Genomic DNA, 17659 nt, shown 5'->3' on the forward strand with positions numbered 1-17659 from the left:
GGATAAGCTGGAGGTGCTATAAACTAGTGCACTTTGTCATATTGTACTCCTAGCTACTGAACTGGAAAAGGGCAAGATGCAACCCCTGGAATAAAATGGTTTTATCACACTGGTAATGATGCTGCTCTATGGTGCTCTGGGCAGGCTGGTTTCAAACTAGATGTGGAGCAGCACTTGAGGGGGATGATGTGACTCCTCACAACTCGGAATAATTATCTGCAGCGCACCAGAAACTGAATTTTCAAGAGGTTTTGGTGGATGGGTTTGGCCCTATGTATACCCTGAAAGGCCTTTGTCTGAATAGGCGGAGGAAAGAGTACTCTTGGGTATGGGTGTGATGAACTAAATTTAGCCTGCTTAGGGCACACAGTTAGTTTAGGCTTTTAACATCTACATTCTCTTTGCTATTAAGTGCCATGGCCAACCTGTGCAAGGTTCTTGACAACTATTCTTTATTCTCCATTGTCAAGTATTTCAGTGCTTGCTTGAAATAGAGCAATGAGATGATTCACCTCAGTGCAGGGCTTCCCTGCTCATCTGTTGCTTGTTAAATCTGAATGCAGGATTGCCAGTTGCCTTCAGTTCTCCTTGTTTAGGCTTGCAGCATGTGAAAGGGAAGATCAGTCATGGACATATGTAAACACAGTGTATTAAAGCATTCACTCTGCAACTGTGGAGAAGGTACTTGATGGCAATGAGGAAAGTAGGTCTGGAACGTGTAACAGTGTTGAACTCAGCCTAGAAGGGAAGAAGACAGTATTGCTTGCTGTCTGCAGATGGGGCAGAAAATGCTCAGAAATTCTTTCTGCCTTCCCAATTACCAAGAAATAGAAATGAGATAGCAAAAACTTGACAAATGTACACAGTGGTGTGCCCGGGAGGGAGTATAAGCGTTGACATGTGTCGTGGGTTAGGGCTGGGCCTAGCCCTGTTGTAGAAGAGACTGAGCTGAGAAGCAAAAAAAAATCACTGAACGGAATTGGTTCTGTAGCTAAACAGGACAGGAGTTGTGGCTTGATCAGGTGAATCTGATGTCAGCTAAAGGCTCAGATCTTGTGTGGAGGCAACAGGATAACCATGGGATGTCTTTCATGTGATCTAGGCCTAAGCGTCCTAGTGGGGATGTGATGCCTGTGGAGAGAGGAGCTCACGCAGAGGAAGCCAGGGTCACTTCCCCAGAAGCGGAGGGCAAGGCCTGTCTCTCTCACGGAATCCTGTTTTCGGAGTTAATGCCAATGCCCTCTAGTGGCTGGAGCTGCAAAGGGAATGGTGACTGCTTCCCTGCACCGCCAGGCAATGGTGGTTTGCTGGTTGGGAAGAGGTGGCTGGAGGTGTGTGTTGATGCAACTGTATATGAGGAGGAACAATGGAAAGCATCCAGGAAATACTTCCAGACTTGAATTACTTAAATAGTTCAGAACGCCAAGTGTTCCAGATGTGAGATCTGGGGGTACTTTTTTTAGGCTGGAAATAAACTGTCTTTGAGGAGAGTTTCAACATTCCCTTCTGTAAGAGCCTGGGGTTTAAGACAAGGATCAGATACTCTGACACTGAAATGGGAAGCTAGCCAAGACAGCCTTTCAGAATTGCGAAGTGCAGAACCACATCAGCAGTGTGAGGTAAAACCTGATGAAATGCCCACCACTTTATCTACAGCACAAGAACCATGGAAGACTCTACAGGGTTGGAGACTTGGAGCAGCTGGAGGTCTGTACGGACAAAGCAGCTGCAAGTGTGAGCTCCTAACAGGTTATCTCCTAAAATAACTGCTTAACTTTGAATGCTGTTGCCTCTGTCTCTAACACTGTTTCTTGTTCTTTTGAAGAGAAAAACCTGGGATGTTCAGTGTTTGTGTGGCTACAGAAGGTAAAAAAGTGTTTGGTGGCAAAATTGGCTGTCTGCACTTGCTTACTACCGAGAGGGAAAACTGGACTGTGCCTTAAGGAGTTTTCAAGATCAAAACTGCTTGCAAGATTCTTGCCTTTAAATCTTTAGATCTCTGGCTTCTAATAGTGATGTAGGAGTTCAACTTTCATTCAGTATGCTGTTGTTGAAAGTTAATTAGATGCTTTAATTCCACTTGAATAGTCTGCCTGACCAATGATATAATTAATTGGCCATTTGTGCCATTTGGAGGTGTATGCATTGGTGTGCAGCATACAGATAAGGTGTCTCAGAGATGGCTTTCTTGCTGGTATAAAGTGCTTTGAACTGGAAATTGAGTAATTAGCTCTGGAAGCAACAAATAAAAGCAATGGAAGTTCTATTTAGTAGATTGTACTGAATGAACAAAGATTGGGTTATGCACCTGCCTTTTAAACATGGTCTCATCCGAGCATGCTTGTGGATTGGAGAATCTCTGTTCTGGTAATTTGGTTAGGCCCTGCCCCAAGTTAGGTCCTAACCAAATATCTTCAGCTATATTAAAAAAAAAAAAGAAGTCTAAAATGCAGGAAGAATTGTCTTTTCCATTTAGATCATGTTCTTTGATACTTTGGGTACTCTCCCAGCATGTTAAGGCTTTGTACCAGGAATTGAAGCATTTCATTTCACTAGGCTTAGGATCTTGAGTAACTCTTCAATGAAGTAAATCACAGGCTTGGTAAGAACTTTTGTTTTGAAAATCATAGAATCATTCAGGTAGGAAAAGACCCCTGGGATCATAGAGTCCAACCACTAACCTTGCTCTGCAAAGCTCACTCCTAAACCATATCCCCCAACACCACATCTAAACGACCTGTAAACATATACAGGGATGGTGACTCAACCATGTTCCTTGGCAGCCTATGCCAATGTCTGAGTACTCTTTCTGTGATCATTGCTTTCCTAATGTCCAGTCTAAACCTACCATGTTGCAATTTGAAGCCATTTCCTCTTGTTCTATCGTTAATTACCTGTGAGAAGAGATCAGCACCAACCTCTCTGCAATGTCCTTTTAGGTAGTTGTAGAGAGTGATGAGGTCTCTCCTTAGCCTCCTCTTCTTCAAACTAAACAGCTCCAGCTCCTAAAATTGCTCTTCGTAAGATCTGTTCTCCAGGCCCTTCACCAGTTGCCCTCCTCTGCACTTGCTCCAGCACCTCGATATCTCTCTTGTATTGAGGTGCCCAAAACCGGACACAATACTCAAGGTGTGGCCTTACCATTCCTGAGTACAGGGGGACAATCACCTCCCTACTCCTGCTGGTTGCGCTGTTTCTAATACAAGCCAGGATTATCTTCCTTGGCCACCTGGGCACACTGCTGGCTGTATTCAGCTCCTTGTTGATTAAAATCCTCAGGTCCCTTTCTGTCAGACGACTTTCCAGCCACACTTCACCAAGCCTGTAGCGTTGCATGGGGTTACTGTGGCCCAAGTGCAGGACCTGGCACTTGGCCTTGTTGAAGCTCATACTGTTAACATTGATCCATTGATCCAATCTGTCCAAGTCTCTCTGTAGAGCATCCCTACCCTCGTGCAGATCAACAGTCCCACCTAACTTGGTGTCATCTGCAAGCTTACCGATGATACACTCTATGTCCTTATCAAGGTCATCAATAAAGGTGTTAAACAGAATTGGTCCTGACACTGAGCCCTGAGGAACACCAGCTGTGACTGGCCACCAGCTGGATTTAACTCTGTTGACCACCACTCTTTGGGCCCATCTGTCCAGCCAGTGCATTATCCGGCAGATCGTATGCTCATCCAAGCCATGAGCAGCCAGTTTTTCCATGAGAATTCTGTGGGGAACCGTGTCAAAGGCTTTTTGAAAGTCTAGGTGTAGATGGTATCCACAGCCTTTCCCTCATCCAATAGCTGGGTTATCTTGTCATAAAGGGAGGTCAGGTTTGTCAGACAGGACCTACCTTTCATAAACCCATGTTGACTGGGCATGATCCCCTGGTTGTCCTCTACATGAAGTGTCATGGCACTCGAGATGATCTGCTCCATGACCTTCCCTAGTGCCGAGGTCAGACTGACAGGTCTAGAGTTTTCCAGATCCTCCTTTCTGCCTTTCTTGTAGATGGGTTTGCTACTTTCCAGCCCATTAGGATCTCTCCAGTTAGCCAGGACTTCAGGTAAATAATGGAAAGTAGCTTGACAAGCACATCTGCCAACTCTTTTGGCACCCTTGGGCGTAACCCATTCAGCCCCACACACTGCAGGAACCTCCGGGTCTGTTTTCTTTCTGCTGTATTTTATTTCCAGCAGACATCTGGGAAGTTTAAGTCCCCCATGAACACAAGGGGTAGCGATGGTGAAACCTTTCTCAATTGCTTATAAAAAAAATTGTCTACTTCATCCTGGTTGGGTGGTCTCTAATAGATTCCCATCATGATATCACTTTTGCTCGTCTTACTCCTGATTCTTACCTATAAGGACACAACCCTATCATCACCTTTATTAATTTGTATGCTTTCATATATCTCCATAACATAGAGGGCCACTCTACCACCTCTTCTTCCTTGCCTATCTCTTCTGAAAAGTTGGTATCCATTGATTGCAGCACTCCAATTGTGGGAGTCATCCCACCAGGTTTCTGTGATGGCTGCTATATAGAGTTTTGCTGTTGCACAGTGGCCTCCAGCTCCTCTTATTTATTGCCCATGGTGTGCACATTGGTGTATAAACATTTCAGGGAGGGAGCCAAGTACATAGTTTTCAACCTTGAGGGGTGGTAGACCTTCTAATTATTTAAGATGCCAACACACTGCCCCACAAGTGTTGGGCTACTACATCCAAGGTTCTTACTGGCAAGACTAGTTACATCCACGTCCACCTTCAAAACTAGTTTAAAGCCTTGTCAATGAGCCCCGCCAGCTCGTGTGCAAAGACTCTTTTCCCCTTATGGGACAGATTAATTCCACACCTTGTCCTATACTAATACAGTGGATGTATATCTGCCAAAATACATGTGTGATGCTTTTTTCTTCAGTTTGGTCATTTTTCTTCAGTAGGAAGAGAATAAATCTTCTGAACAAGTTCTGTGTGGTGTCTCTTTTCCCCATGGTACTTACAGCAACTTCATATTTCCAGGTTCTAAATTATTTGAAGCTACCTTGCCATGCACTACTTCTGCACAGATGTGACTGCATGTCTGAGGGGTTAAGCAGATGCTGACTGCTGCTTCAGTCTCTCCAATGAGGACTTGTCCAAATAAAAAATAAGTGAAGATAGAAACTGACCAGCCTCCTGCTCAAGCCTAGAAACTGAATCATTATTTAGTAGGTGGGGAAATCCTTCAAGGCTTTTGGTATAGATAAAGGTATAGATCTGTTTCAGCAGATCTATACTTCAGTGATTAAGTACTGAATCATACGCTTCAGCTTCTGGTTTTATCATAGATTGATAAAACTTGATTACAGCTGTGTTGCTGAGTTTATCCAGTCAACCCTGCTTGATACTGAACTTGGTGGATGTTCCTGTACTGGATAGGGAGGAGCAATACTAAGATGGCAAAATAGTTGCTAAAGCTGGTGGTATACAACCTCTGTAGCCTCTTTGAGCAGTTGGCTTAGGTGCATCTGCCAAAGCCTGTAGCTGTTAGTCTCCCACAAAGGTCTGTGCTTTAGATTTGATATTTTTAACTCTGAGCTTGTCAACAGCTGAGTGTGGTTTTTCTGTGAAAAGGGAATGATAACAGCAGTTCTACTTGGTCTTATATCGTAAGTATACTAAGCTGGATTGTCAGCAGTGTGTATAATCTGCCACAGTTTTGCAGAGTGGCAACAGTCAAAAGGAATTGCCCTGGATGTTTTCAGGAAGAATCTATACAAGCTGTGAGTTATCTTGAGAATTAAATTCCACACAGACTGGTTACTTCTTCTGGCACCTTTCTTGTCTGCATCTTGAAAATTAACAATTTGAAGGGGGTCTCTGCCTTTTTGCATGTGCTGCCTCATTGCTTGTTTTGGGGTGCCTTACCCTTTTCCCACTCCTAGTTAGGTGGATGAGTGATTTTTTTTGTCTTTCATAAAGGAGCTGCCTTGCATTTCTAGATTTGCAGCTGAGAGGAAGTGCCAGTGTTGAAATAGAAAATAAACTCATCCTTCACTGTCTCTTCTAATACTTGCTATCCCCTAGGCCATTTAGGTGATGGGAAGGGACAGTGCCTGGACCTCCTGTGTTGTGCTAACCTCTGAGGGCACAGGGTACTCCTTTGAGATCCTAAATGGTACTTGGCTCCGCTGTAGTTGGGTTGGTGCCATGTTTACACTTAGCTTGCGCCAAAGGTGGAGAAAGGGAAGGGGAGGAATGTCAAGTATCTTCAACTTGCCACAGGATGTGATTAGGTAACTTAAGAGGATTTTCAAGTCTTTCAAACAAGGAGTAAACGTGTCAAATGTGATGGAAAGCTCCAGAGTCTTAGATGGACAATCTAAGTCTCTCTGTCAAACTTGGAGCATCAGGTTAGTGTTGAATTTCTACTCTATTTTGACCCCTCTCCTTTGGGGGGGAAGGTACCAGCTGTTGTGGGAGGGAGGGACAGGCCTTTGCAGGCCAGCAAAGGAATAACTTGCCCCTTTCCTACTGAGGGGTTAGTATCGTATGGTTTTGGGTAAGCTACTAATGAAGTTATAACTTAGCTTTATCAGAAACATTGTGGTATGTTACTCTTACAACTGCATGGGTCTGAGTCTCATATTGTACCTAACTCTTGGACTTCTATTAGTATGCACATAACTTCTTTAAAAACCCAAATGAGTCAAGTAATTCCACACCAAACATGCCATGTATTCTCTCAACTGGACTCACTCTAGCTTTAGTATCACCTCTTGCGTATTTCTACTTAATGTTTCCTTGACAGATGAAAAATCCCAGACAATGCATAGTCATGTTCTGTCTTGTCGCCAGTGCAATACTTGTGCAGCCTTATAAAAGGATAGCGATGGGTTCTTGCTTAACTCTTCCCTATTAAAGTGTGTTCACTGTACTGCTTAGAGTAAAGCACCAGCACTATTTCATTCACTTCTGTCCCATGTTTTTCATCAGATAGCCAGCAAGTGCTTCCATATAGTTCAAACGCTGCCTGTATGAAACCTATGTTTCCTTCATAGCTGGAAGAGCTCAGAGGTAATAGAAAAGAGTTCTGAGGTGTAAGGAGTTAACTGCACACTACATCTCACCACAGCGATGCATTACTGTGCTCTTTTCTTGGATGTGCATTTAGTGAGTGACTATGAAAATGACTGGAGGCTGGGGGAGAGCAGCTTTCCAGGCATGAAATGCCTGTAGAATGGTGGTAACTTGTACTCCCTTTTATCTTTTCTACTGGCTTGTTTTGTGAACTTGAGTGAGTTACCATCTCTAAAGCTTTTCACCTAGAGTGGGTTAATACCTGCCTGACAGGTATGGGGCAGAGCCTTTTTCCTAGTAAATATACTGTAGTCAACAGATAAAAGAAGTCTTAGAAGTGCAAAACCTCTGAAGCTGTATGGCTTACTTATAAATATATTCCCATTAAACAGCTGTTTGGCAACATCTAATGCGATTTCCAGTTAATGAGGGATGTTTTCAAACCCTGCCAAGAGAACAGGTGATGTTTTAAACTGATATTTTTAATAAGTCGTCTTTATTTGGTAAGAGATAGCTAAGTGTGTATCCTGTTGCATTTGATGGGATCCTGGACATTCATGTTTTTAAACAGGACTCCAAATTATTCTTGTTCATATTTTGCACAGCACCTAGGAGAATCCCTGCCTTAGAGCGTTGCTCTTGTCTGAGAATGTCTGGAGTGCTTTTGTGTCTATATCAGTTTGGGAACTGCAGAGAAGAAGCTCTTCCAATGTCATTCCTATGATCTGGTAAAACTTGCAGTAAGATACATTGGAGGGTCTGGTATGTCCTCACTTAAATTATTTGCTCAAATAGGAAAAACTGTTCCTCCAAACTGTTTTCCTTGTCACTTGTTTGGCAAGTGCTTATCTCATGCTTTTTAATGAATCCGAAAAAGGGGTGGGGGGAGTAGAGGGGTGTCAGGCCTATTTCATATGGGATAAAAGGTGAGCTTTGGCATTTAAGGAACTTGATAAAGATGCTGATGTATAGTCTTTTGCCTGTAATTCGGGAAGCACAGGCTGGAAATAGATGGCAGGGGGACGAAGACCAGGGAGAACTGGCCGTTAGGAAACGGAGAAGGATTTGAGGGTGCGGAGAACGAGGAGGGGAGCATATCTGGTGCCTAAGGCTTTGACTGCTTGCAGGCAGTCCCACCCTGGTGCCTTGCGGCTGGTTTACAGCCTCTGAAATAGCAGTGCCTTGGGATGGAAGTATAGATGTGTCCCTCCCCTCTGCTTCTGGGGTGCTGGAGCTGTTACTGGGATCACTGTTTCCATTTGCATCAGCACACAGCAACGCTCGGAGGTGCTGATTACCCAAGGGACAAGCTAATAAGGCAGAACTTGCCCTTCCCTTCAACGCTCTGCTCCTGCACCCCAGAGCCTCACCGCAAAGCGTCGGCTTGCTGAGTGGCAAGAGATGCAGCCTGCAGGGTACCAGCTGAAGAGTCCTGACAAGTTATTTGAGTGCCTGAGATGGCAGTAGTCTCTTGCTGTTTTCTGTAATCTTCAGTTATTTTGGGCTGCTTATTTATAGGCATTAAGTGCTTGAAACAGAATTTATGCTAATTGCCGTATTGGTTTGCTGCAGAAGCACATGCATGCTATGTAAGAGTTCTTACAGAGAGGGAGGAAGGTAAGAAGTAAGAGTGATACTATCTGTGAGCTGTCTTGACAGTAAATGTGCTGTCCTTACTGCTTCTAAAACATCTCAGAAGGAAAAAGGCTTATTCTTGGCATTGTTTCCTCTTTATTGTAAAGTGCAAGGAGCTAAATCTTACAGAAGATTGTGGACAAGAGACTTGGACTGAAAGGCTCAGATAGAGATCATTCCTGATAAACCATATTTGGGTTGTCTAGAGATGAGAGTAATTAAAGCAGCCTTTGTGATGGACATGGTTTTGAAAACCTCATACAGTCTTAGAAAAGATCTTCACTGTTAAATGTTCTATGACTTTTATACTGGGCTTTCATTTGACCCTTTCCTTTGCCATTCTGCCTTCTGTCCTTCAAAAGTTCTGTCAGCACCTTTCCTGGTGCTCAGTTTGTTTTTGCTGCAAGTTTTCTTTGCAGGTATCATGCTTTTTCCTTAAATGCTGACTTAAAGCTTGCTGCTGATGCTCAGCCTCTGATGCTAGAATACCAAGTTGGTGCCACATATTACCACCATATAAAACAGTTCTTAAGACAGTCAAAAGCTACAGGATTTCTCTGATGTTTGTGATTTATCACTAATATCACTTAATTAAGGCTAAATAACTTACCTTTCTCAGGCAACATCACTCTGCTCTTCTTGACAAGGAGAACTTGAGCTTGGTAAGTTGAAGAGATCAGTGGACTTGAGAATCGCGATTCCCTGTGGTTAGGACACGTGTTCTCTCAGCACTCAAAGCCGGTGCACGCAGTTTAGCATGTGGGGAGGAACTCTAGACGTCAGTGAGCTGTTCCGCTAATGATGACCGTAAAAGCAAGTCATCCCACAAGCAAGTTGCTGGAAAAAACCTCAAACTGATTTCCTTGTTAAATTTTCTTGTTGCTCTGTGACTTACGGGAATTGCTTTCCATGCAACTCCCTACTGTTTTCTGACTACTAGTTTAATTCTTCAACATCTGATGTTACCAAAAATGAAGCTAACTTTTGTATTTGGATAAACATCGTTTGCGTACATGGATATTGCTTAAGGGTAATACAAATATGTGGCTCAGTTGTCAGAATATCTGTGAAGAAAATTATTGTAGGAGTGGCTCAATTGTCAGAACATCTGTGAAGAAAGTTGTTGTAGGAGATTATGATCAGTTGCTTATTATGTGTCTTGAAACACCTTCACTGATACTTCTGTGGTGCAAGTGTGGTATGTATTTGAGTTGGGAGCTTGTGGCTCTTGCATCCTGTGTTCCAGTTAGTGAAACTAGATTGTGTGAATGGGACAAGCAGGGTGTTCAGGATTGTGGTATTGCTGCTTCCAGTGGGCTGGTTCTGATTAAAGGGGTGGGGGAATCTCTTACTCCTTGTACTAATGGAGATGGTTGGTATAAGCCTAAAAGTGGCCAGCTTTATCAGAATATCAGTTATGCTGGAGGAATCCTGTAGAAAATAGAGTGAGAAGTTCAGAGACAAGGTGACAAATAGAAGTTGGCAAGCTAGCTGGAGTGAGCCTGTCAGGTAGGTCCCTAGCTATGCATTGGCCGCACTAATCCGTACTGGTACTGTTGCCTTTGGCTATGGATGTTGACTCTCTCTTTTGGGGAGTCCTGACTAATGGGTACTGAGATGAAGATAAGCAGTTCCAGCATCATCTAGTTGTGAAGCTACCACCAGTAGGAGTAAAGCTACTCCAAATCAGTCTTTTCTGCCCGAGCTATTTAGTATTCTGTGAGAAGGAATTTATCTGAGAGCAATGTATGTCATGGGCTCCTTTTGCTGTTAAAGGTGACTTCACCCTTAGCAGAAAAAGGTGAGGAAAAAGATGACTGACTAGTAAGAGTCACTATTTTTTTTTTCCCTATGTACTTATGTACCCAGTGAACATGCGTTAATTGCTGCCTGTTGAACAATATGGTCTAACCTGTAAAATCTTTCAAAGGGTAGTTACCAATTTATGCATGCACCTATAAAAGCAAGCTCCTGGTTTTGAGCTAAAAAAGGAGTCTTTTAGATCATTTTCCTTTCAGGGTGCAGTTCTGGAGAAGGCACAATATTTATGTCAACTCTTTGAGTTGACATAAGTACTGGACAAGAGCTCCTTTCTGCATAGAAATATTAAAACCAGAAGTGCCGTAATTTCAGAGAGGCATCAGGTCCTTCGATTTTCCTGGGAAGGCAACAGTAAGACAGCTGTCTTGTAACAAAAATCTCATCTCTTAATTTGCACTATGCTCAGTTTCTGTGAGGATGCTGTGTTTCCATTCCTTGGCTTGATCTCTTTCCAGTTCAGGCTGAGCTTTTTTAAGCGCTCAGCCACCTGAAACATTACACACCTTCAGAGCTTGACAGTTCAGAGAGCTGACTTGAATAGAAATGTTTGGGGCAAATGTCATTAGTGTATGGTCACCTATGATTTGGGGAGCCTGGGTACTCTGAATTTGTTTCCTGCTCCTTAGCAATTCATTCCGTACCAAGTTTTTAAGGATCCGAACTTACATTTTGGCACTGTGGAAGAGACTTCTTTCTGTACTCAGGGATATGTGCATGTCCTGCTTCAAGGCTTTCTCATGTAAGCTACCACATAGTAGTCACATGTTGATTGCAAACGTGAGGCACATCTGATTTAGAGGACTTTAAGTGACTCCAGTTAAAGAACAGTGCTCAGCTGAAGATCTCTGCTCTGAGGCAGTCCTCATACTCTGTAACAGAATTCACTTCTGGGTATGAACATGGAGAATGATGAAACAAGCAAGGGATATAAATCTGTGTATTGGAGCCAAATACTGCTGTCAACCTCTTTGCGTGCAAACTTCAGACCTTCCCTCCCTTAAAACTTACTCACAGGTGTTCAAAATCTGGCTCTGGTTTTTAGCTATTGAAACTCTCCCTCCCTTTTACCTAGGGATTAACGATGACTAAAATACCCTGACAACTTTTCTAAGAAGTTTGTGTCAGGCTCTGCATACAAATGAGGAAATTCCAGGGGAGGGAGCGGGGGAGCGGGAAGAAGTGGCAGACACTTCCCAGCCCGACTTGGGAATTGCAATGAGTCTTAGCCCTGTGTGAGCCCTAACATACCTGTGCTTGCAGCAGGCTCTTGGTACCCAGGGGGAAGGTAGCTGAATCTAGAGATGGATTCTCTGCAGGACAGTTTAGTATTGTTTTCAGATGGTTTGTATTATCTCAAGGATGCTTTGAGTTTGCATTTTTTTCTTTCTCTTTTCAACTCTGCTTATATTTTAGGTAATGCTAATGCTTTCCTGGCACTGTCTTGATGCTCAGGTATAACTGTAGTGTGGTGCTTCTAGAAGATCTTTGCAAGAAACTGAGCTACTGCTTCACTGCCCTGTGGCCAGCAATGATGGGATACCCAGGGGCTTGTTAGCAGCAGGAAACTAGGCTATGCTTGCCTTGCTCTGTCACTGAAAACTAATAGGAATAAAAATCTGCTTTCAAGATTTAAAATTTGTCATCTGGCTTCATGGATCAAAAAGAGGGCAACACTGAACTGGCCTATTTCTCTGTAGTCAGGAGTCAGAAGTCCTGCGAAAACAAAGGAATATGCTAGTGCTTCAGCTGTAACCAGTAACAGAGGACTGGAGATTGAAATAGTATCCAGTAATAGAGCTGGATTACTGAGTGTAATTAGGGTTTTTGAGAGTCTGGTTAATAACTTCCTCTTTCTACTTTAATTCCAAGTGAGGAACTGGCTAATGAAGTTGTATGTGTTTGTAATTGGTACTGGAAAGAGAGAAATTGTCTAGGAAGCTGGACGAGTTGGGAATGGGAGAGGAGGAGCTTAGAACAGTGATGAGGGCTGAGTATGAACTAGCAGCTTGGCATGTGAATAAACCTGGGCCGAAGATGCTTGGTGCATGAGCTGGTAGGCAGTACTTGTATATGTAAGATGTGGATATAATTGCTACAAGAAAGAAGTTTTTCAAAGTCAGTTGTAGGAGTAGTCTTCCTGGGTGCAAGAGCTGGCAGACTTCAGCTGGGAGGAGCAGAGATGACTCTTCCTGGCTTTAAAGTTTTCTCAAAGATTTCAGTATTTTCTGAGTAGGTACTAGAAGAGAGATGATTAAATGTGTAGGACCACTTTGAATCTTAAGAGGACTGGAATTAAAAAGGAGCAAAGACTAAGAGTGAGCAAGTAAGAGTGAGAAAAAGGAAGTGTCTGGTTACAAGGAGACTTGACTGGAGAAATGTGTGGAGCAGACAGTCATGGCAAAATCAGTAGTGACAATGATAAGCAAGACAGAATTAGGCTGGAATCTTTATTGGTGGCCATAACTTTAATTTTCAAAGGTCCACCAAATATTACAGCTAGGCCAGCTGTTTTTCTGCACCTATGAAACCAGTTTTAATGTGGCTGTCAGCCTAATTTCTTAAAACAGGTATTTCCTCTTGGGTCACAGTCAACCTAAACCAAGTTGGTATCTCTCTGGAGTACTATCGAGCAACATAAACCCATTTTTTTCTAATTTGTCCCTTCCTATTTGTAATGTTAAATTCACCTGAATTTCTTAAACTTGATTCCACCTCCAAATATCTCTTGCCTCCTGGTGTGAACCAAAAAGCTCCTAAGAAGTGAGGTAAGTGATTCAGCATGTCAAAATATTTTTTTTTTTCTTAAAGTAAAACTAGAACTTCTCAATATTTGCTACACCAGCTCGTTCCTAGGATAACTTTGCAGCTTGAAGAGGTTGCTGAGCTCAGGGCGGGGGAGAGGAGAAAGGTCTTTTGCTTCAGAACAAGCTCCTCTTCAACCAGAAGCCTCCTGAGAGCTGGTTGCCCTGAATGCTGCTGCCACTAATCCTGCTAATACTTAGATACCACTGAGCTGCTTTTTGGGGGACAGATGCCAACCACCACAGTCTAAGACTTCATTGTTGCTATCTATCTACCTCTTTTTTAAACAAACCTCCGCTGAGGTCTGTGTAGTGACCAGAGCTCTCCCGAGGCTTATATTTGAGCAGGGTGAGGGAGTGTGTGACTTGCCAGTGTCTTCTTGTTTGGATGAGGAGAAATATGTGCTGTAATTCCTGCATGGGTGGCTGCAGGTGGACGAGGAGAAGGAATTACTGATACTTCATCTTCCTTGTTCCCTGCCAATGGATTAGCTTGCCTGCTATCCTCTCAAGCAGTATAGTGTCAAGTGATCTGTAAGCAGCCTAATCTTCAATTGTGCTATTCAGTGATAAACTGAGTCCTGCTTCTTCTGATCCTTCCTGCTGGTGCCACTTCTTCCTGAGCTTGCCTTCTTTATAGGCAATAGTCTAGGCTGCTGGAAAGGTGAGTGGTATCTCCAATGAGAAGAGAAACCTTGATCGTTGGGATCAGAAAAGCAAAATTCCTTTGGAACAGGTCAGGCCCAGCAGCCTCTTAGGCTGTAGAAGGTGTGAAGAAAGAAAGCTGCTTAATCATGTGCAGAAGCTCATTGTACTCTTCCAGATGTGGTGGTGATAGGAGTATTGCTTACCCCTTGTACACTGAAGCAGTTGCAAAACCTTTATGTGGAAGCTGATATCACAGCCTGCTTTAAGTCTGTCAGCTAAAAATGTCAGTTTGGTCTTTGTCCAGTGTGAGAAGTCTGACCAGTGAGCCCGAGTATGTGTTTGTACTGAGGCCAGGTCTTAGACCAGATGGAAAGAGATGCAGAAAATCTGAGGAATCCAGATAAAGCCACAGCTGTTTTGCCACAGCTTTCTCAATAACATGCCCTGAAAAGGAAGATGAGAGACTGCAATAATCTTGCCAATTATCTGTGTCAAAGATTTATTGTGCAAAGGTCTCATATTTGCTTATATTAAGACTGATACTCTGCTCCCTTCAGGGAGGCAGACAGCAAAAATAGATCAATATGTACGTTAGATTTTTTTTTTTTTTCAGCTTCTACCAGAAAGATGTTGTAGCACGAAGTTAACTGAGCCCTTCCAGAACACCACTGAGTGCAACTGGAGGAAAGTTAACATGCTAGGTGAATTTGGACTAGAGGTGGCTACTTGTATGGAAAGCTGTGTCCTGGACCGAATGGTTCCTGTATGAAGATGCCTCACTGACTTGGATAGCTTTTAGCTGCAAGGGTCTTGGTGACAATGGTTAACTTCACTTGTGTTAAAGGTGAAATACCGTAGAACTAGAAATGCTCTAAAACTTATTTCTACAGAAAATAAGGAAAGCTTGTCTGCCTCCAGGAACAGGGAATCAGCAAGAATATTCTGCAGCTTCTCACCAAGAAGTGTGAAAAAGAGTTCAATGTAGCTGGAATCACCCTTTCTGCAAGTTGAAAGTAATCACACTAAAATAAACAATTCTATAGTATAAAATGTTGTGAAAAAGCTGTCAACCTGAGAGAGTGAACAGCTTGTACGAAGATCAGTCACTATCATCTTTCTGCTTGGATGTGGGGATTAAGTGTGTATATAATGTGGTGAGGGGGAAGGGAAGCACTTTGGGAAAGGAATTTTGGAATTTGAGGAAACTCATACCATCAACCTGGGGTGACATCCAGATACCTGTAAATTTGTCTTCTGTGGAAGACATCCCTGTCTTTGCTTCCTCTTCTACATATTAAAAGCTGCAGATCACACGGCAGCAGCCCTTGACAGCGTAGTGATGTTCTCCCTCAGTACAAGAAAGAATTGAGGTGCTGGAGTGTGCCCAAAGAAGGGCAATGAAGCTGCTGAAGGATCCCAAGAACAAGTCTTATGAGGAGCGGCTGAAGGAACTGGGGTTGTTTGGCCTGGAGAAAAGGAGGCTGAGGGGAGACCTTATCGCTCTCTACAACTACCTGAAAGGAGGTTGTAGCGACGTGGGGCTCGGTCTCTTCTCTCGGGTAACAAGCGATAGGACCAGAAGAAATGGCCTCAAGTTCTGCCGGGGGAGATTTAGATTGAACATTAGGAAAAGCTTCTTCACCAAAAGGGTTAAGCACTGGAGCAGGCTGCCCAGGGAATTGGTTGAGTCATCATCCCTGGGGGTGTTGAAAAGATGTGTAGACATGGTGGTCAGGTACTTGGTTTAGTGATGGACTTGACATTGTTAGGTTAATGGTTGGACTTGATGATCTTAAAGATCTTTTCCAACATAAATGATTCTATGATTTCTTGTAAATTTCACCGGAAGACGTGACCTCTACTTGAATAGGCCAGAAAACCTTGCACCCTAACAACTCATTAGTTTGAAGTGGTGTTGCCCAGCTTGACTCTGCAGTAAATGGCAGCACTGCAGTGATGCTTGACCTGCTTTCCCCCTCCCTTTCAATTTCGGCAATCAGCAGCTAGGTTACTGCTGCAACTTTGAAGAAAGACACGAGTAACTACTGTAAAGGAATACTGTCTGCAGAAATCAGAAAATGTGTTTTCTCTTCAGTGTATACAGTAATGTTTTTCTGAATGTTGTCTGTCGCTGACAGCAGATGATGGCATTAAAGCTAACCATGATGCAGCTGACAAGCATCCTTCATTCTTGCCTTGTGCAAACATTTTATCTTAGAACTGTCTCTCTATAGCTCTTCCAACTCCTGAAGCAACCAGTATATCTTATCTGTTATGACAAGGTTTTATATCTTACATTTATCATGTATCATGTATTTAGTCATATTAAGTGACTTCTTTTGAGATGGGAGCAGGGAGATAAGAGTTAGTTTCATACCAGCAGAACAGAAGCTCATATTCTGAGTCTTCTGTGCACAGCAGATTCTTCCATTTGTGATCCAGAAAGACCTTAGTAGTGGGCAAATCTCCACTGCTGCTTGTGCTGTCCGCGGAAGCATTGTCCAGCACTTAATTCGTACAAAGGTCTGAACTCTGTGGGTGGTTACCCCTACAAAACTGAGGGAAGCGTTTGGTTTAAATGTAAGTAGAAAGATGAGAATTATTGTAAACACAATAAAATGCAATGCAAACAGAACTGCAGAACAAAGTAATGAAACTAGGGAGTTAGAGGGAAAAGTTTATTTTTCTTCCTGACTTCTGACAGGAGTTTCAGTTCTGTTTCGTACATCCTTTCATGATTCGTTCCCTCTTGCTCTAAATTCCTGGTTGGCATGTTTCTTTTCTTTTTTTTTCAGGACTTTCTTTTTGTTCTGAATGTAAACCTTGCCTTTGACTTAGTGTGTCTGGGTCACTGTAGAATCCACCAAGATGGGTCTGGCAGTGAAGCAGTGAGTGCTAAGAAGCCAAGTCTGACATCCTTATGCTGACAAAAGCACCTGACTGGAGAGCTCTTTTGAAGAGTCTCTGCTGGCCTTTAAGGCAAGAATTAAGATTTCTAAATGATGTCTTTAAATGTTATCATCTGACTTGTATAAACTACCTCTCTGCAGATGAGACATACGTTATCTTAATGTCAAATACCTGCACGTATTGGTAGGTGGACATCACTACTGCAGTGTTTTGTGGGGGGACTGTAGAGTACCTCAAAAGTATTAACTGAACAGTTAAAATTTTTCCTTTTGAGAGTGTGTTTTTACTGTTGCCTCTTAATCCATAGGCTGAAAGTCCAGGAATAACACAATCTCTATGATATTAGGAAAAAACAAATTTATTTTTTTTTAAGAGAGCTGGAATAATGTTAGCCGTAAATGTGAGAAAGGTGCTGCTTTCGCAATGCTGACAATGCGAGCTACTGTGTATTTAATATGGGAACATGGTATTGTGTGTGAACGAGGTGAGATTTCTGTCTTTTTTCTTCAGTTTCACTGTCTTTGATGCTTTAGAGGAGTGATAAATAAGGGCAACCTCCTTTCTTACTCTGTGTGGCTGACGGGGTCATAATCCAACTCTGGAGACGGCAAGGCAGGCCTGTAGAAGGAGACATGTCAAGATAGTTATGTTCCCAGACAGAAGTAGTAATACTGTTTCACAAGGTTTAACACTGAAGTGTTGATGATAGTACATGTAAAATGAGGTGGGGAGAAGACCCCTATGCAGCCATCTTCCCATGAGAGTTGTCTATCTTGTGTAGGGGTAAGA

Source organism: Apaloderma vittatum, unplaced genomic scaffold (assembly GCF_000703405.1).
Source record: "Apaloderma vittatum isolate BGI_N311 unplaced genomic scaffold, ASM70340v1 scaffold9317, whole genome shotgun sequence".
Classification (NCBI taxonomy): Eukaryota; Metazoa; Chordata; class Aves; order Trogoniformes; family Trogonidae; genus Apaloderma; species Apaloderma vittatum.